This window comes from Antechinus flavipes, chromosome 6 (genome assembly GCF_016432865.1).
Source record: "Antechinus flavipes isolate AdamAnt ecotype Samford, QLD, Australia chromosome 6, AdamAnt_v2, whole genome shotgun sequence".
NCBI lineage: Eukaryota > Metazoa > Chordata > Mammalia > Dasyuromorphia > Dasyuridae > Antechinus > Antechinus flavipes.
Genome location: NC_067403.1, coordinates 178431769 through 178452992, shown reverse-complemented (window position 1 = coordinate 178452992; position 21224 = coordinate 178431769).

The following is a 21224-nucleotide window of genomic DNA, read 5'->3' as shown; positions in this document are numbered from 1 at the left end:
GCTGATTGTAGGCGTTCCCTGGATTTTCTTGGGATCAGCGACTGTCATTCAATTTCTTTATTTTAGTGGCGAGGAAACTGAGGCCCAGACTGCAAAGGGAACTTGTCTAAAAGGAGAAATTCAATCCAGATTGAGTCCTCGACCCCACATACAGAATTTTCCCTCTATATCTGAGATTTCTTCAACTGAGAAGCTTTTCTAAATGAATAATTCAAAATAAAACAAAACACTAATCACCTCTACCAAATTGTAATCACATACTTAGACCTTAAAGGAACCTTACAAGGGTCATGTGGTTCAATTCCCCCCTTTTACAAATGAGGAACTGGGCAAAGAGAGATTAAATGATTTGCCCAGGATCACAAAGTGAATTAGTTTATGTCAAGATATGAGCTCAAGTTATCCTGATTCACAGTACAGTGTTCCATTCCACAAAGTTTTAGGTAGTAGATTTTCTTTCTTTTTTCTTTTCTTAATTTATGGAATAAAATAAATACTTCCATGATGTATAATAATTAGTAACAGTAGTAGTAAGAGACAATTGCACATGAAACTGAAAATCTATCCTATACAACTTGCTATTAATCGTCACATAGAAGAAATTGATAAGGTCAGAGGGGGAATTTCTTTCTCCAAGAACAGCTCCCTGTCTCCTGGGGTTCCCTGACATAAGGAGTAGGCATACACATATCAGTGGTAAGTGTTTTAATATTAAAACAATGGCAGAGGACTCAGCCATTACTGCCCCTTGCTGATTGATATACACAAGGCTCTTCATCAACCTGAAAGTCTGTTCCAACAGTATATTTAGAGCTTACAACACATGGCAAAAGAGAAAATCTTTTGAGAAAGTTTTAAATCACCAATTAGGTAAGTTAAAATTGTGGTTGGAAGTGGGAAGAAAGTACTTATGGTAAGCTTTTTTTTTTTTAAGACAGTCATCTAGATGGCTTGGGAAAGAACCTTGCTTAGTAGGGCAATGTGCCATTTCCACAGCACTGAGAAACAAGAACCTCTTAATGAATTCCCACTTCAATTTTGGAGATTCAAGGGAAAAAATGCCTCCAAAATGCTTTCATAATCTTTTCTGGGGAACTAGCTTTTATAGATTTCAAATTATATTACAAAACTGTCGCTTTTCAACTACCTGGTAGTAGGAAAATAATAGAATAGGACATAAGTGAAATGGATTAGAATAAGAAGATTTAGAAGCAAAAACACTTATTGAACAATGGCTCAATAAATATAAGAATGAAAACCACGGGGGTGAATCTTGATTATTTAGTGAAAACTGCTGGGAAAATGAAAAAGTAGTTTGTGGGAAATGAATACACACAAATACCATAATCAATTCCAAATGGATAAATGAGCTAAACATTGACACGCATTTTATTTTTTAAAAAGAGGAAAATCGAAGATTATTTAACGATAATGGATAAAGGAAGAGATGTTTAAACAACTGTCCTGTAAAGAAATTTTAAAGGACAAGATAGTTTCTATGAAAAATTTTTAGAGTTTTTGTATAAATAAAAACATTGCAGTCAGAATAAGAAAAGACAGATTAAAAATTAATCTTTGTATTTAATGTATCTACCAAAAGCATGAAATTCAAAATCTATAGGTAATTGAAATATAGCAAATGAAATATGCCCATATTCTGGACTTACCCTAGAATAGCTACCTGAAGTTTAAAATTCTTCTTGAATCTACATGCCCTCAGTAAGATTGTTCATTAATATATTTATTTTTTCTCCAATCAACCAAAGGATGTGATTGGTGTGAAGTAATATATTCTAAAGTCTCTTCCAAGTCAATTGGCCTTGTTTTTCTATAAATAAATAGTGAAACTCTTCTTGAAACTTCCAAAACTTAGTCTAGGTGGCTAAGGCAACTAAGAAGTTGCCTTAGTTATAAATGCCAATCTAGGGGAAGTCAAAACCTCTTCCCTCTAGCTTTACAAGTATGCCAATAGGTAAACTGCACTCAAATGAGTTAATGCTATGTTCTTGATGACTATCTTTTCTATGTTTCCTTTTTAACCTATTTCTCATTTCATTCCTGAAGTGCCAAACCTGAATCACTTGGCTGGGCTCGGTCTGGTCTGATTCATAATAATTCATTCAAAGCAAAAAGATTTCATGACATGGTAAAATAAGATTTTCAATCAAAGATTCCCACATAAACCTAGGGCACAATCTCCCACACATATACACAACCCAGTAGGGATAGAAAACATGAAAGGAATCACACATGAAAGACCCACATGAGGGGAATATTAAAGACCTGGGGGAGAAGGGAACTCATATCTCTTATACTACATACCTTTGTTATATTCTATTTTTGTCTTGGAGATAGTTTCACTACTAGGCCTGCTCCTCAATGACCATGGCTTTTCTTCTTGAAATTTTTTCTACTGAGCTCTTCACCCATATCTCTCCATCATTACAATTGTTGCACACATTGTTGTCAAGTTTGTATCTCCTTCTAGATTCTTAAATGTCTCTAGTCCTACCTTCATTGAGCACACTGGACTGCTAAGACCTGTTGGACTGTGCTAGACATTGGTCTAGCAATGGCTGAGTATGTAGTTTCTACTATGAATTACTTCCTGCTACTATCTTCTGCCCTCATCTCTTCAGACTGCCGTCTCAATGTCAGTCCACTAGGATATAGAGATTAGAGCTTCTCACTGTTATGTTTTTAATTATAATTTTTTTTATTTCCAAAATACATGCAAAGATATTTACCTTTCCAAAACTTTGCATTCCAAAATTTTCTCCTTTCTTTCCCTCCACCTCCCTCCACTAGACAGCAAATAATTTAATATAGGTTAAACATATGCAATTTTTCTATACACATTTCCACTGTTTTCATGTTGAACAAGAAAAATCCTATCAAAAAGGAAAAAAAAAGAAAAAAAGAAAATAAAAACCAGCAGACAACAAAAAAGGGGAAAATATGATATTATGGACAACATTTAATCCCCACAGCCCTTTTTTTGGATGCAAATAGCTCTCTCCATTATATGTCTATTGGCTTTAATCACCTCATTCCTGAAAAAGTTACATCCATCAAAGTTGATCATCACATAATCTTGTTGTTGCTGTGTACAATGTTTTCTTGGTTGCACTCACTTCATTTAGCATCAGTCATGTAAGTCTCTCCATGTCTTTCTGAAATCATCCTGCTAATCATTCCTTATAGAACAATATTCCATAACATTCACATGCCATAACTTATTCAACTATTTCCCAACTGATAGTCATCCACTCAGTTTCCAATTCCTTGCCATTAAAAAAAAGGGCTGCTATAAACCTTTTTGCCCAGTTAGGTCCTTTTCCCTTTTGTATTATCTTTTTGGTATACATTCTAGTAGAGATGCTGCTGAATCAAAGGGTATGCACAGTTGAAAAAGTTTTTTTAAGTATAGTTCCAAAATGCTCTCCAAAATGGTTATATCAGTTCCCAATTCCTCCAACTATGTATTAGTGTCCAAGTTTTCCCATATCCCAGGAGGTTTATTCAAGACCATTGCACCCAGATTTAAAAAAAAAAAAAAAAAAAAAAAAAAAGCAGAGACAACATCAACCGAAGGTTAGTTTTTTTTCCTTTTCTTTTCTTTAAAATTTATTTAAAATCAAAGAAATTTTGGTTTTTAGCTTTTCTTTCCAATTATCTTAATAATGATGACAATTTTAAGAATATTGATGACAGTTTTGCATAGATATACACAATTTGACTTCCATAAATGCCTTTTAATTAATTTTTAATGATTTTTTTTTCTTTTCAACCTTGATATCTCAGAGGAAGACTTTTACTATGGATAACAATCTAATTAAAGATTAGGGACTCATATGTACTTCTGAGATCCTTTCTGACTTTCCAAAATCCCTTCTGGCTTAGTTTACAAATGAATTTGTCAAAACAGAAAGTAAGCTAAGAAGGCCAGGTCAACTCTGTCTATCTGCATTCCTGATTGTATTGTGCACATCAGTCAATTGCAAAGCCTTATTGTTTTCATGCCCTATTTTGGCTATTGACAAAGCTCAGCTTTCCTAAATAAAAATATTTGAAAGCTTTTATCCCAGTTGAGAAGCAGTAAACGTTATGATTAGGCCATTTTTTTAGATGAAGTAACACAAGCCATCAATCTCTTAAAAAGGATGTAAATCTATTCAAATTTAGGGATATGAAAATTAAAGCAATTTATAGGTATCATTTTACACCTATCAAAAAAGAAAGATGAGCAAACTTCAGTATAATCTAGACCATGAAAAAAAGCACATTCAGCAGCTACTATTAGATCTGTCCAATATTGCATTTAGAAAGCAATATAGATCTAGAATAAAAGTTGCCATGCTGTTCATAATTTTTTAATCAGAAATCATACAACTAAGATTATTCTTTCACACACACACATACATATATGTGGGTGTACACACACACACACAGATGTATGTATGTGTGTGTATGTATATATAGACAGGCATAATACATAAAATAGATGTACAACTATATGGTATGTAAATAAACATATTTGTATTCAAATTGACTTCAACTGAATAAACATTTATTAAGTGTCTACTATGTAATAGCATTGTGCTAAGTGCAAAGAAGACAAAAAAAAGCTAAAGAATGCCTTTGTCCTGAAGGAACTTACAATTTAAAGGAAGAAACAATATGCAAACAAATATACATAGGCAAGTTATATATAGGATAATTAGGAAATAACTAAAAAAAAAAGAAAGCACTGGAATTTAGAGGGAAGATTCTATAGAAAGTGGGATTTTACTTGGGATTCAAGCAAGGAAAAATGTGATGACATAAGATCAATAAGAATTACTAAAAGAGCTAAAATTATTTTCAAAATCAAATAAGAATGGTAAAAAAGAGAAAAAACTAAGTAAAGAAATAAAATTGTGAAAAGACAATTAACAAATTTTTTCTTTAAAAAAGAGACACAAAAATACAAAGAACATAATTTTAAAAAACAGAATTTGCTAAAAGAGATAAAAAAGCTTACTGAAAAAAATAATTCCTTAAAAATTAGAATTGGGCAAGAGGAAACTGATAACACCACTGGACATCTAGAATCAGTGTAACAAAGCCAAAAAATCATGTTTGAGTAAGAGCTAACAGTTGGAAGGGCTACAAGAGAAATAGATTTAAGATGAAGGAAAATTTGTTATCTATGGAACAGGCATTCCAGAGCGCATGGTGAAAGGACGGAGTTAGAATGAAACTTTGGAGTGGAAGGTTTGAGGATGAGGATGAGAAATCAGATGGTAAGAAATATTGAGTGGATTTTGGATGATGATCTATAAAATTTAAAATTCACTTGGATGTGAAAAATATGATCAGGTGTGAGAATGTTCATTATTGAAGTGATGGTGCTAGTCTTTTTACCTTCCAAGGACAGGAGGCCCAAAGCTGAAGAAAGGTTGCTCTCCTTTGCATTGGGTGTTCTCTACATCTTAGTTGGAAGACTAAACTGGCAACAGGTAGCAAAAGATAGAAGATACTTTGTACTAGTACCGATGGAAGTGATTGCTTTTAGGAAAGTAGATGATACCCAGTCTGCTCCAAGCAGCCTTTGCTCAGGAAATACAATTCATCCAGCAGGAGTTAGAAGGCTCAGGGTGTACTACACCTATAATCTGAGGTCTTCTCACCTGAGGAAACTGGGTATGAGACAGCAGCAAGAAGTAGTAGATTCTCTCCTACAAGAGAATCCTAGAGAGGACTGAAATGTAACATGCCTGCCCTTCCAGGCAGTGGGAATCAGGGTAACAATGTATATACATACAATATACACATACATACATATTGATGACAATTTCATAAATGAAGGCAACATTAAATGGCACTTGAAGGAAATGAAATAAATGACATTATGGCCACTGTTTTAAAATTAAAGCATATAGATTTCCACTATTTATCACCCAGTAAATTACAAAAGTGAAATGCTTTTCCATAGGCAATTCACCTAATCCCTAAATGCCTCAAATTCATTATCTGTAAACAACCTATTTACTTCCAGTGTTATGGTAAAAGAAATAATATAGCCATTTTAAGCACTTACTAGTTGCCAGTTCCTGAAGCTATTTTTTTTAAAATAGTCTCTGTTGTCAAAGTAATTAAACTGTATTATCATTAACTTGATTAGATATTTTGAATTTTTTTCTAAAATCAAAATAAAATGTAAATTCTGGAACTTGTGAACTTCATTATATAACACTGTAAGGGTGAGGGCCAACACTTTTATCAAGATTTAACATTTCGACTGAATCAAGCAAGTTAAGTTGGCCCCACAGGTTCACCAAATCAATCAAAATCATTTCCTCTAGATATAAAAAATAATCTGATTGAGCAAGTAGTTCATATCCTATGGAAACTATAATTAGTTATAGCAGTCTAATTTAAACACATTTGCTAGGATAAAGGAGAAAACTCCCAGACAAACCTCTGAGAAGAAATGCAGTGATCGGGAGATGACAAGATCCTGTGACTTCTCCCATCCCAGACCCTGACCTTTCCGCAGAGGAAGATTTTGTAAAATTTGAAGGGTGGGATAATCCTGAACTTCACATTGGTTCCCTGGTATTTCCAAAACAGTTGACATCATTGATGAAGAACAGACTAGACATTATGAGGAAAAAGAGCTTTATAATTCTACAAGAAGCCCAGAAGAAAAGGTACACCATTCCTAAGGAGAACATCAGAAGTTCTTCACATGATAGAGAAAAGGACTCCAGTAACCAAGCACTATGAGTTACTTTTTGGCTATATGTGCTTTCTAAGCCCACTTTTCCCTGGTCTCTGTTGGGCAAATGTGTTATATGCCATTGAAAATGTTTTCTACCAACTGTTCTTAATTAGGACCCCATTAAATACCCTTTTCTAAAAGTTAGAGTAAGTCTGTTTAACCAATTTGTGTCAACTGAAAATGAGGTAGCACACTGATGAGGGTTTAAAACTCATATATTAGAAAAATACCTCTTTAGAAATAATAGCAAAGCTATAATAATGGGAGATCTCAACCTGACTCAGAAGTAGATAAATTGAACGACAAAATTAATAAGAAAGAAGTTAAGGAAGTAAATAGAATACTAGAAAAGTTAGGTATGATAGATCTTTAGAGAAAATTGAATGGAGAGCAAAAGGAGTACACTTTCTTCTCGGCAATTCATGGCACCTATACAAAAATTGACCATATATTATGACATAAAGAACTCAAAATCAAATGGAGAAAGGCAGAAATGTAAATGCATTTTTTTAGATCATGATGCAAGAAAAAATTACATTCAATAGAAGGCCAGGGGGAAATAGACCAAAAAGTAATTGGATAATAAATTATCTCATCCTAAAGAATGAATGGATGAAATAGCAAATCATAGACACAATAATTTCATCCAAGAGAATGACAATAATGAGACAATATACCAAAATTGATGGGATGCATGCAAATAATAGGAAATTTTATATCTCTAGATGCTTACTTGCATAAAATAGAGAGAGAAGATCAATGAATTAGTCTTGCAACTAAAAAGGCTAATTAAAAAACAAATTAAAAACTCCAATCAAACACCAAACTTTAAATTCTAAAAATAAAAGGAAAGATTAATCAAATTGAAAGTAAAAAAAACTATTGAATTAATAAATAAAGCTGAGTTGCTTTTATGAAAAAAAGACAAAAAAATAGATAAACCTTTAGTTAATTTGATTAGAAAAATGAAAGAGGAAAATCAAATTGTTAGTCTCAAAAATGAAAAGGGAAAACTTTCTACCAAAGAAGAGGAAATTAGAGCAATAATTAAGAGTTATTTTGCCCAACTTTATGTCAATAAATTTGATAACCTAAGTGAAAGGTAGAAATATCTACAAAAATATAGATTGCCCAGATTAACAGAAGAGGAAATAAATTACTTAAATAGTCCCATTTTAGGAAAAGAAATACAACAAGCTATTAATCAACTCCCTAAGAAAATATCTCCAAGACCAGATGGATTTACATGTGAATTCTACTAAGCATTTATAGAACAAATAACTCCTATACTATATAAACTATTTGAAAAAATTGGGGGAAAAGGACTTCAACCAAACTCCTTTTGTGACACAGACATGGTACTGGTATCTAAACCAAGTAGGAAGAAAACAGAGAAAGAAAATTATAGACCAATTTCCCTAATGAATATTTGTTGGAATATATGAGAGAGCTGCTGAAACACATGGGAGCCACCTGACAGTGGCTGCTTGGAGGTCCAACCCAGAATAGATCTCCTTTTGTGAGAGGATGACACAAGGAGACTGAGAGGCAGTTGCTATTTTCTGACCTCTCTCACTGAGAGGCCAATGCATTGTCTGATCCCTCTTCTCTCTGTCTCCACTTTATCTTATTTCTAGTCCACAACACCTGCATCAGCAAAGGCTACCCTGCAACTCCTTCAGATGTTATGATCTGTGGAGGTGTGGAGACTCTTGGGGCAAATATAATATAATATAATTTTTTTATATTATAACTTTTTATTTACAGTACATATGCATGGGTAATTTTTTACAACATTATCCCTTGCACTCACTTCTGTTCCAACTTTTCCCTTCAGTCCCTTCACCCATTCCTCTAGATGGCAGGCAGTCTTATACATGTTAAATATGTTATAGTGTATCCTAGATACAATATATGTGTGCAGAACCAAACAGTTCTCTTGTTGCACAGGAAGAATTGGATTCAGAAGGTAAAAAACAGAGAAGAAAAACAAAAAGGCAAACAGTTCAAACTCAGATCACAATAAGGGCTGCTACAAACATCCTGGCACATACAGGTCCCCTTCCTTTCTTTAGTTTCTCTTTGGGATATAAGCCCAGTAGTAACACTGCTGGATCAAAGGGTATGCACAGTTTGATAACTTTCTGGGCATAATTCCAGATTGCTCTCAAGAATGGTTGGATTCATTCACAACTCCACCAACAATGTATCAGTGTCCAAATTTTCCCACATCCCCTACAACATTCATCATTTTTTTTCCTGTCATCTTAGTCAATCTGACAGGTGTGTAGTGGTATCTCAGAGTTGTCTTAATTTGCATTTCTCTGATCAATAGTGATTTGGAACACTCTTTCATATGAGTGGTAATGGTTTCAATTTCATCATCTGAAAATTGTCTGTTCATATCCTTTGACCATTTATCAATTGAAGAATGGCTTGATTTCTTATAAATTAGAGTCAATTCTCTATATATTTTGAAAATGAGGCCTATTTCAGAACCTTTAACTGTAAAAAGGTTTTCCCAGTTTGTTGCTTCCCTTCTAATTTTGTTTGCATTAGTTTTGTTTGTACAAAGGCTTTTTAATTTGATATAATCAAAATTTTCTATTTTGTGATCAATAATGATCTCTAGTTCTTCTTTGGTCACAAATTCCTTCCTCCTCCACAAGTCTGAGAGATAAACTATTCTATGTTCCTCTAATTTATTTATAATCTCGTTCTTTATGTCTAAATCATGGATCCATTTTGATCTTATCTTGGTGTACAGTGTTAAGTGTGGGTCCATGCCTAATTTCTGCCATACTAATTTCCAGTTTTCCCAGCAGTTTTTGTCAAATAATGAATTCTTATCCCAAAAGTTGAGATCTTTGGGTTGGTCAAACACTAGATTGCTATAGCTATTGACTCTTTTGTCCTGTGAACCTAACCTATTCCACTGATCATATAATCTGTTTCTTAGCCAATACCAAATGGTTTTGGTGACTGCTGCTTTATAATATACTTTTAGATCAGGTACAGCTAGGCCACCTTCATTTGATTTTTTTTCATTAATTCCCTTGAAATTCTCAACCTTTTGTTCTTCCATATGAACTTTGTTGTTATTTTTTCTAGGTCATTAAAATAGTTTCTTGGGAGTTTGATTAGTATAGCACTAAATAAATAGATTAGTTTAGGGAGTATTGTCATCTTTATTGTATTTGCTCAGCCTATCCAAGAGCACTTAATATTTTTCCAATTATTTAAATCTGACTTTATTTATGTGGAAAGTGTTTTGTAATGTTGCTCATATAATTCCTGACTTTCTTTTGGTAGACAGATTCCCAAATATTTTATGCTACTAACAGTTATTTTCAATGGAATTTTTCTTTGTACCTCTTGCTGTTGGATTTTGTTAGTGATGTATAAAAATACTGAGGATTTATGTGGATTTATTTTGTATCCTGCAACTTTGCTAAAGTTGTGAATTATTTAAAATAGCTTTTTAGTAGAATCTCTGGGGTTCTCTAAGTATACCATCATATCATCTGCAAAGAGTGATAATTTGGTTTGCTCATTTCTTACTCTAATTCCTTTAATCTCTTTCTCAACTCTTATTTCTGAGACTAGCGTTTCTAATGAAATATTGAATAATAACAGTGATAGTGGGCAACCTTGTTTCACTCCTGATCTTACTGGGAATTGTTCCAGTTGATCCCACTTACATATGATACTTACTGACGGTTTATATGCTCCTGACTATTTTAAGGAAAAGTCCATTTATTCCTATGATCTCAAGTGTTTTTATTAGGAATGGATGTTGGATTTTATTAAATGCTTTTTTTGCATCTATTGAGATGACCGTATGATTTTTGTTAATTTGGTTATTGATATAGTTGATTATGCTAATAGTTTTCCTGCTATTGAACCAGCCCTGCATTCCTGGTATAAATCCTACTTGATCGTGGTGTATTATCCTGGGGATGATTTTCTGTAGTCTTTTTGCTAATATCTTATTTAAGATTTTAGCATCAATATTCATTAGGGAGAGTGGTCCTTTTCTTTCTCTGTTTTCAACCTACCTGGTTTAGGTATCAGTACCATGTCTGTGTTATAAAAGGAATTTGGTAGGACTCCTTCAATCCCTATTTTTTTTCCAATACAGTTTTTTCAAATAGTTTATATAGCATTGGGGCTAATTGTTCTTTAAATGTTTGGTAGATTTCACACATAAATCCATCTGGTCTTGGGGATTTTTGCTTAGGGAGTTGATTAATAGCTTGTTCTATTTTTTTTTCTAAGATGGGACTGTTTAACCAATTTACTTCCTCTGTTAATCTGGACAAGCTATGTTTTTGAAGGTATTCTTCCATTTCATTTAAGTTATTGAATTTATTGGCATAAAACTGGGCAAAGTAATGCGTAATTATTGCTCTAATTTCCTCTTTATTAGTGGTGAGTTCTCCCTTTTCATTTTTAAGAATAACAATTTGATTTTCCTCTTTCCTTTTTTAAATCAGATTTACTAAGCGTTTACCTATTTTGTTGGTTTTTTCATAGAACCAACTCTTAGTTTTATTAATTAATTCAATAGTTTTTTTTTTACTTTCAATTTTATTAATCTCTCCTTTTATTTTTAGAATTTCAAATTTAGTATTTGACTGGAGGTTTTTAAATGTTTTCCTTTTCTAGCACTTTTAATTGCAAGCCCAATTCATTGACCTTTTCTTTCTCTATTGTATGTAAGTAGGCCTCTAGAAATATGAAATTTCCCCTTATTACTGCTTTGGCTGCATCCCACACATTTTGGTATGATGTCTCATTATTGTCATTTTCTTAGGTAAATTTATTAATTATGTCTATGATTTGCTGTTTCACCCAATCATTCTTTAGTATGAGATTATTTAGTTTCCAATTATTTTTTTTTATCTATTTTCCCCTGGCTTTTTATTGCATGTAATCTTCATTGCATCGTGGTCTGAAAAGAATGCATTTACTATTTCTGCAGTTGAATTTGAGGTTTTTTATGTCCTAATATATGGTCAATTTTTGTGTAGGTTCCATGAGCTGCTGAGAAGAAAGTGTACTCCTTTCTATTTCAATTTAGTTTTCTCCAAAGATCTATCATATCTAACTTTTCTAGTATGCTATTTTTTTTTACTTCTTTCTTATTTATTTGTGGTTTGATTTATCTAATTCTGAGACTGCAAAGTTGAGATCTTCCACTATTATAGTTTTGCTGTCTATTTCTTCTTTCAGCTCTCTTAATTTCTCTTTTAAGAATTTAGATGCGACACCACTTGGTGCATATATGTTTAATAATGATATTGCTTCATTATCTATACTACCCTTTAGCAAGATATAGTGCCCTTCCTTATCTCTTTTAATTAGATCAATTTTTGCTTTTGCTTGATCCAAGATCAGGATGGCTCCCCCTGCTTTTTTTACTTCACCTGAGGCATAGTAGATTCTGCTCCAACCTTTTACCTTTACTCTGTATGTATCTCCTTGCTTCAGGTGTGTTTCCTGTAAATAACATATTGTAGGATTCTGGCTTTTAATCCATTCTGATAACTGCTTCCTCTTTATGGGGGAGTTTATCCCATTCACATTTGTTGTTAAAATTATCAATTCTGTATTACTTGCCATCTTGTTAACCCCTGTTTATGCTTTTCTCCCTTCCTTGCCTCTTACCCCCCTCCCCAGTATTAAACTTGTGAGTACCACTTCCTTCTCACAGCCCTCCCGTTTTAGTATCCCTCCCCTCACCATAGAATTCCTCCCCCTATTTTACTCCTTTTCCTCACAATTTCTGTTTTCCCTTCCACTTAGCTTATTCCTTCCCTTTTCACTTTTCCCCTCCCACTTTTCATAAGGTGGGAGAGGTTTCACCATAAATCAAATGTCTAATACTTTTCTCTTTAATTCTGATGTAATTCTGATAAAATTCTGATGTAAATTAAGATACACACTATGTTCATTCCCCCCCCCCATTCTTTCTCTCAGATATAATAGGTTTCCTTTGCCTCTTCATGAGATGTAGTACCCCCACTTTACCCTTTTCTGGGTATAATTTCCTTTCTACCTCTAGTTACTAGAACAAAGTATACATGTTTTCTTTATATATCTTTATAGCAGAAATATAGTTCCCAAGATTTCTTTTTGCCTTTTTAGGTTTCTCTTGAGTTCCATATTTGTAGATGAAACTTTTTGTTTAATTACGGTTTTTTCATCAGAAATAGAAGAAATTCACTTATTTTGTTGAATGTCCACCTTCTTCCTTAAAAAAAATGCTCATTTTGTCTGGGTAAGTGATTTTTGGCTGCATACTAAGTTCCTTAGCCTTTCAGAATATCAGATTCCAGGCCCTTCAATCCTTTAATATGGGTGCTGTTAGATCCTGGGTAATCCTTATTGTGGCTCCTCTATTGTTTGTTTGTTTGTTTTTTTAATAATTTTTTATTGACAGAACCCATGCCAAGGTAATTTTTTATAACATTATCCCTTGCATTCACTTCTGTTCCGATTTTTCCCTTCCCTCCCTCCACCCTTTCCCCCAGATGGCAAGCAGTCCTATACATGTTAAATAGGTTACAGTATATCATAGATACAATATATGTATGCAAAACCGAACAGTTCTCTTGTTGCACAGGAAGAATTGGATTCAGAAGGTAAAAGTATGGGGGGAAAAACAAAAATGCAAGCAGTTTACATTCATTTCCCAGTATTCTTTCTTTGGGTGTAGCTGCTTCTGTACATTCTTGATCAACTGAAACTGAGTTAGATCTCTTTGTAGAAGAAATCCATTTCCATCAGAATACAGTATCATTGTTGAAGTATATAATGATCTCCTGGTTCTGCTCATTTCACTTAGCATCAGTTCATGTAAGTCTCTCCAAGCCTCTCTGTATTCATCCTGCTGGTCATTTCTTACAGAACAATAATATTCCATAACATTCATATACCACAATTTACTCAACCATTCTCCAATTGATGGGCATCCATTCATTTTCCAGCTTCTAACTACTACAAATAGGGCTGCCACAAACATTTTGGACAGGTCCCTTTCCCTTCTTTAGTATCTCTTTGGGGTATAAGCCTAGTAGAAACACTGCTGGATCAAAGGGTATGCACAGTTTGATAACTTTTTGAGCATAGTTCCAAATTGCTCTCCAGAATGGCTGGATGTGTTCACAATACCACCAACAATGCATTAGTGTCCCTGTTTTCCCACATCCCCTCCAATATTCTGCATTATCTTTCCCTGTCATTCTAGCCAATCTGACATGTGTGTAGTGGTATCTCAGAGTTGTCTTAATTTGCATTTCTCTGATTAATAATGATTTGGAGCATATTTTCATATGGCTAGAAAGAGTTTCAATTTCTTTGTCTGAGAATTGTCTGTTCATATCCTTTGACCATTTATCATTTGGACAATGGCTTGATTTCTTATAAATTAGAGTCAATTCTCTATATATATTTGGAAATGATGACTCCTCTATCCTTAACAAATATTGATGCAAAAAATCTTACATAAAATATTAGCAAAGAGATTACAGAAAGTCATCCCCAGGATAATACACCATGACCAAGTAAGATTTATACCAGGAATGCAGGGCTGGTTCAATATTAGGAAAACTATTAACATAATTGACTATATCAATAACTACACTAATAAAAACCATATATTATCTCAATAGATACAGAAAAGCATTTGATAAAATCCAACATCCATTCCTATTAAAACTACTACAGAGTATAGGAATAAATGAACTTTTCCTTAAAATATTCGGGAGCATCTATTTAAAACCATCAGCAAGCATCATATGTAATGGGATAAAGTGGACCCATTCCCATTAAGATCAGCGATGAAACAAGGTTACCCACTATCACATTAGGATTCAATATTGTATTAGAAATGCTAGCTTCAGCAATAAGAGAAGAAAAAGAGATTAAAGAAATTAGAGTAAGTAATGAGAAAACCAAGTTATCATTCTTTGCAGATGATGTTATGGTATACTTAGAGAACCCTAGAGAATAAACTAAAAAATTATTAGAAATAATCCACAACTTTAGGAAAGTTCAGGACACAAAATAAATCCACATAAATCATCAGCATTTGTATGCATCAGTAACAAAATCCAACAGCAAGAGATATAAAGAGGAATTCCATTTAAAATAATTGTCAATAGTATAAAATATTTGGGAATCTATCTGGCAAGGGAAAGTCAGGAACTATATGGGCAAAATTATAATACACTTTCCACACAAATAAAATCAGATCTAAACAACTGGAAAAATATGAAGTGCTCTTAGATAGATCGAGCAAATATAATAAAGATGACAAAACTACCTAAACTAGTCTATTTATTTAGTGCTATACCAATCAAACTCCCAAGAAACTATTTTACTAAGCTAGAAAAAATAACAACAAAATTTATCTGGAAGAACAAAGGGTCAAGAATTTCAAGGGAATTAATGAAAAAAATGTAAATCTAAACTGGACTAGATCTAAAACTGTATTATAAAGTGGTCACCAAAACCATTTGGTATTGGCTAAGAAATAGACTAGTTGATCAGTGGAATAGGTTAGTTTCACAGGACAAAGTAAGCAATGATTATAGCAATCTAGTGTTTGACAAACCCAAAGATTCCAGCTTTTAGGATAAGAATTCACTATCACAAAAACTGCTGGGAAATTTGGAAACTAATATGGCAGAAACTAGGCATTGATCCACACCTTACACCCTATATTAAGATAAAGTTGAAATGGGTTTATGATCTAGACATAAAGAATAATATTATAAACAAATTAGAAAAACATAGGATAGTTTGTCTCTCAGATCTGTGGAGAAGGAAGGATTTTGTGACCCAAGAACAACTGGACATCATTATTGATCACAAAATAGATAATTGTGATTATATTAAGTTAAAAAGAAACAAAACTAATGCAGAGAAGATAAGAAGGAAAGTAATAAATTAGGAAAATGTTGGAATCTTTATAAACTGCTAACTCATTAGAGTTGATAGATAGTACAAACAAAACTAATGCAGAGAAGATAAGAAGGAAAGTAATAAATTAGGAAAATGTTGGAATCTTTATAAACTCTTAACTCATTAGAGTTGATAGATAGTATCTGCTCTTACAAAAATATGTTTGGGGCCAGAACCTGAAACAAGGTACTAAGTAGAACTAATTGATACAACGCTTGTGTTTACACCTTTACTCACTGGAATTCACAAGTATGGGAGATTCACAGTTAATTGTGTAACTTCGTGAATCCACACCTCCCTTGAAGCTCTTAGGGCCAGAGGGCATTATGGGAGAAAACCCATAATCCCACTCTCTGGTATTTAAGAAGAAAGCAGAGGCCCAATGGGGCAGAATTCAGCCAAATTTCACGGAGAGGGGAACGTCAAGTCAGAAGTAGCCACGAGTCGGAGTTGAGCTAGAGGCAGGAGAGAATTACTTCAGAAGGCAAGAGAGACAGATTCATCTTTGTACTGGCTGGAGGCTGAAGGGAGCAGAGGCAAAGGACAAAGCTGCAGGCTCAGAACCGAGCAGGGAAAAGCATCTGATCCTGATTCCAGTGGAAATTCTCCTCAACCCAGAAATTAGGGTGAGTACAACAAAGAAATTTTGTTAAAAGAGTTAAAGCAGAATTTCAGCTAAGATGGGACAGATGTTTAGAAAACAGCCTTCTGTTTCTGTTCAAGGAAAATGTTTAGAGAACATTGTCAAAGTTATGGAAAGCCAAGGTTTAATTATAATTTTATAGCAGATCACCGAACTTTTACAAACTCTAAAGCACATATGTCCTTGTTTCTCTCTGGAAAAGGAATTGGATATAAATGAGTGGAAATTGGTAGGAGAGGATCTTTGTCAATTCTATAATAAAAATGGGCCTAACTCAATTTTCAAAGACATACTTAATACATATAATTTAAAACAACTGGTGTTAGGAAATTTTATTAGTATTAAAATAAGGAAAAAGAAAAAACAGCAGGAAGGAGAAGTGCCAACTAAAGTAGTTGATAAGAATGGAGTTAAGTACAATTCTGAGTATGATACTTCACATCAGGAGGAATTAAGTCATTCCACATCTCATGACCCTCCCCCCTCAATTAACCCTTCATGAGTGGAGGAAGAAGGGGGAGGGAGAGAGGCAGAAACACAATCAGTGTCTTCTGTAAAGCAGAATATGACAAGATTAGAAGAGATATTAATTAAAGCAAAAAATGAAGGAGAAGATATATCTGATTTTATAAATGCATATTCTGTGATTGAAGAGCTCAATTCTTCAGGTCAAAAAGGGAGAAGATACACTCATTTTAATTTGGAAAAAATTAAAGATTTGAAAAAGGGTTGCACTCTTTATGGGGCTACATCATCTTATGGGAAGATGTTACTAGATAATTTGTCTTATGAAATCTTAACCCCAAATTGTTGGACATTTGAACTCATAACACCAAATGACTGAAAATCCATAGCTAAGACATGTCTAGAACCAGGACAAAATTTATTGTGGCATTCGGAGTTTCATGAATTATGTAGGATTCAAGCCCAATGCAATAGGCAAACAGGAGCTATTGGACAAATAGTTTTTGACCAACTAGCTGGTGAAGGTCAGTATGCCAAAATTCAGAACAGAATTATTATCCCATAACAGTGTATGAGCAAATTTCTAAGGCTGCAATAAAAGCTTGGAATTCTCTCCCTGGACAGAAAGATGGAAATAAAGCTTTTACAAAAATAGAGCAAGGTCCCAATGAACCTTTTGCAGATTTTGTGGGATGCTTGCAAACAGTTGTAATAAGAACCATTGGAGACAATGCAGCAACAGAAATAATGACTAGACATTTGACTAAGGAAAATGCCAATGAGGTTTGCAAAAGAATTATATGGGGGATAGACAAAGATGCTCCTTTAGAGGAGATCATAAGACACTGTGCCACAATGGGCACAAATGCTTATTATGCCCAGGCTATGATGAACATGGAAAGACAGGGTCCCTCTTGGCAAAGGAATTCTAGAGAAACTCATCAATGTTTTCAGTGTGGAAAAGCTGGACATTTGAGAGCTCATTGTAGAAATGGAGATAGAATGAGAAGACAGGGTGAGATAAAACCAAAAACCCCATGTCCAAAATGTAACCCAGGCTTTCATTGGGCCTCTGAATGTAGATTGACCCAGAGAAGTGAGAGGCAGGGCCCAACTCCAAGGTATCAGTCAAAGGACAGGTGGGGCATGATAGCAGCTGAGGTTACACCCAAAGAGACTTTAGAAATTCAGGACTCTGATGTCATCTACCAACAAAAAAGCAATCAGGATCACAGTTGGGGAGAATACAGGCCTTTTAAGACAACAAGGCAATATCCAGTGCAAACAGCTCCAATGTAATTACCAGATGATGAGGAGAAATCCCAAAAGTGGTAAATAGAAGGGAAATATATAGGTTAACTGCTTGGGGAAAAGGGTCTGCTTATATTTCCATAGGTGGAGAAGGAATCAGATGGCTGACAATGAGACTGTTAAAAGAACTTTAAAATCTTCAGCTTTCAGTTCCTGAAAAACCAGCAACAATCATTGGATTTCCTGAGATGAAATAGAAAAAGAGAAAAACTTCAAAACAAAGGACATTTAAGAAGCATCTGACACTGAAAGAGCATGGCTGACAATGAAACTGTTAAAAGGACTTTTAAAATCTTCAGGGATCATTGGATTTCCTAACACAAGATGAGGCTGTTTTAGTTCTTGAAAAACCAGCAAGAATCATTGGATTCCTTGAGATGAAAAATTGTTGATGAGACTTTTGCAGTACTTCAGAGCTTACAGGAACTATTGGATTCCTGGCACATGAACTAACAGACAATGGAATCCTTTTGGACTATTTCTAGAACTTATGGACATGTGTAAATTCTCAGGTTGATTCATGTTATTTGTTACATTACTACTAGCCTGTGTTATATTGCTATGTGCTTATGTATTTTATGTAATTGCAAGAATCATTGGATTTCTTGAGATGAAAAATTGTTGATGAGACTATTGCAGTACTTAAATTTTCATGTTGATTCATGGTATTTGTTACATTACTACTAGCCTGTGTTATATTGCTATGTGCTTATGTAAATTATGTATAATGCTTCCCATATTGATGGATTTATGTATATCATGTATATCTGGTTCAAAGTTCTGGCCCATATTGATGGATTTATGTGTACCTGTTTCAAGTGAGCCCTTTCAGAAACTCGCTAATCTGATTTGACTTACTATTTCCTTTGGTGTTTTCATCTCTCTTCCTGAGGTGTCAGGGAAAGTGTGATCACCTTTTTGGGGGGTTCTCCTTGAAGAACCTTGAGAAATAAGGGAGGTCATGACCACCCTATGTTCTAAAACAAAAGAAAGAGGGAGATGTTGGAATCTTTACAAACTGCTAATTCATTAGAGTTGATAGATTATTGATCTGATCTTACAAGAAGATGTTTTGGGCCAGAACCTGAAACAAGGTACTAAGTAGAACTAATTGATACAATGCTTGTGTTTACACCTTTACTCATTGGAATTCACAAGTATGGGAGATTCACAAAGTTAACTTGTAACTTTGTGAATTCACACCTCCCTTGAAGCTCTTAGGGCCAGGGAGCACTATGGGAGAAAACCCATAATTTCTCTCTCTCTCGTATCCCACAATTCCTCTCTCTCATATGTAAGAGACAGACAGAGGCTCTCAGTCAGATTTCAGCTAAATTACGCCAGAAGCCTTCTCTCCGAGGCAAGAGAGATCCATTCCATTTTCCACTTAGCTGGCTGGAGGACTGAAGGACAAACCTTTGGATTTGAAGACATTCAGAGGGAGCTCTTGGAACCAAGCAGAGAGGTAGGCTTCTAAGCTAATCGGGTTATATTGGAGACAATAAAAGATCTGAATTTTTATCACCTGCTGCATTTGAGATAATTATTGATCTGAACTGATACTAAGGCTGCCTCCAGAAAACCTCCCCGAGAACCTGCTCTCTCTCCCAGAGAGAACCACCTTATATCATTTTAAAGAAGAAAAAGAACTCCACAAGAAAACATTTTATTTATATAGAGAATTGACTCAAATTTATAATAGTTCAAGTCATTCTCCAATTGATAAATGGTCAAAGGATATGAACAGACAATTTCCAGATGAAGAAATTAAAACCATTTCTAGTCATATGAAAAGGTTCTCTAAATCACTATTGATCTGAGAAATTCAAATTAAGACAACTCTGAAATACCACTATACACCTCTCAGATTGGCTAAGATGACAGGAAAAGATAATGACCAATATTGGAGGAGATGTGGGAAAACTGGGACACTAATACATTGTTGGTGGAATTGTGAATACATACAGCCATTCTGGACAGCAATTTGGAATTATGCTCAAAAAGTTATTAAACTATATACCCTTTGATCCAACAGTGTTTCTACTGGGCTTATATCCCAAAGAGATATTAAAGAATAGAAAGGGACCTGTGTGTGCAAAAAATGTTTGTGGCAGCCCTTTTCATAGTAGAAAGAAACTGGAAACTGAGTAGATCCTCATCAGAGAATGGCCAAATAAGTTATGGTTTTATATATATTGTGCTCAAAAAGTTATTGAACTGCCCATACCCTTTGATCCAGCAATGTTTCTCCTGGGCTTATATCCAAAGAAACTTTAATGTAGGGAAAGGGACCCACATGTGCAAAAATGTTTGTGGCAGCCCTTTTTGTAGTAGCAAGAAATTGGAAATGGAATGGATGCCCATCAATTGGAGAATGGCTGAATAAATCATGGCATATGAATGTTATGGAATATCATTGTTCTATAAGAAATGATCGGCAAGATGATTTTAGAGAGGTCTGGGGAGACTTACATGAACTGATACTAAGTGAAATAAGCAGAACCAAGAGATCATTATACACAGCAACAAGATTATATGATGGACAATTCTGATGGACATGGCTCTCTTTAATAATGAGATGATTCAAACCAGTTCCATTTATTCAGTGTGGAAGAGAGCCATTTATACCCAGAGAGAGGACTATGGGAACTGAGTGTGGACTACAACATAGCATTTTCATTCTCTTTGTTGTTGTTTGCTTGCATTTTATTTTGCTTCTCTTTTTTTCTTGTGCAGCATGATAATTGTATAAATATGTATGAATATATTGGATTTAACATATATTTGTACCATGTTTAACATATATTGTACTACTTGCCATATACAGGAGGGCATGGGGGAAGGGGGTAAATTGGAAGTCAGTTTTGTAAATTGAAAGGACTAAGGTTGAAGAATTGTCCACACATAAGTTTTGAAAAATCAAAAGCTTTAATTTAAAAAAAGAAAAGAAAAATTCCCCTACCTCCTTGGATTCTGAATATTCACTCTTGTAGAAATAATATTTAACCTTCACCCCTATGAACACTGGGCTAATATATCTTTAAATATAATTAAGACATTTCTCAAGAT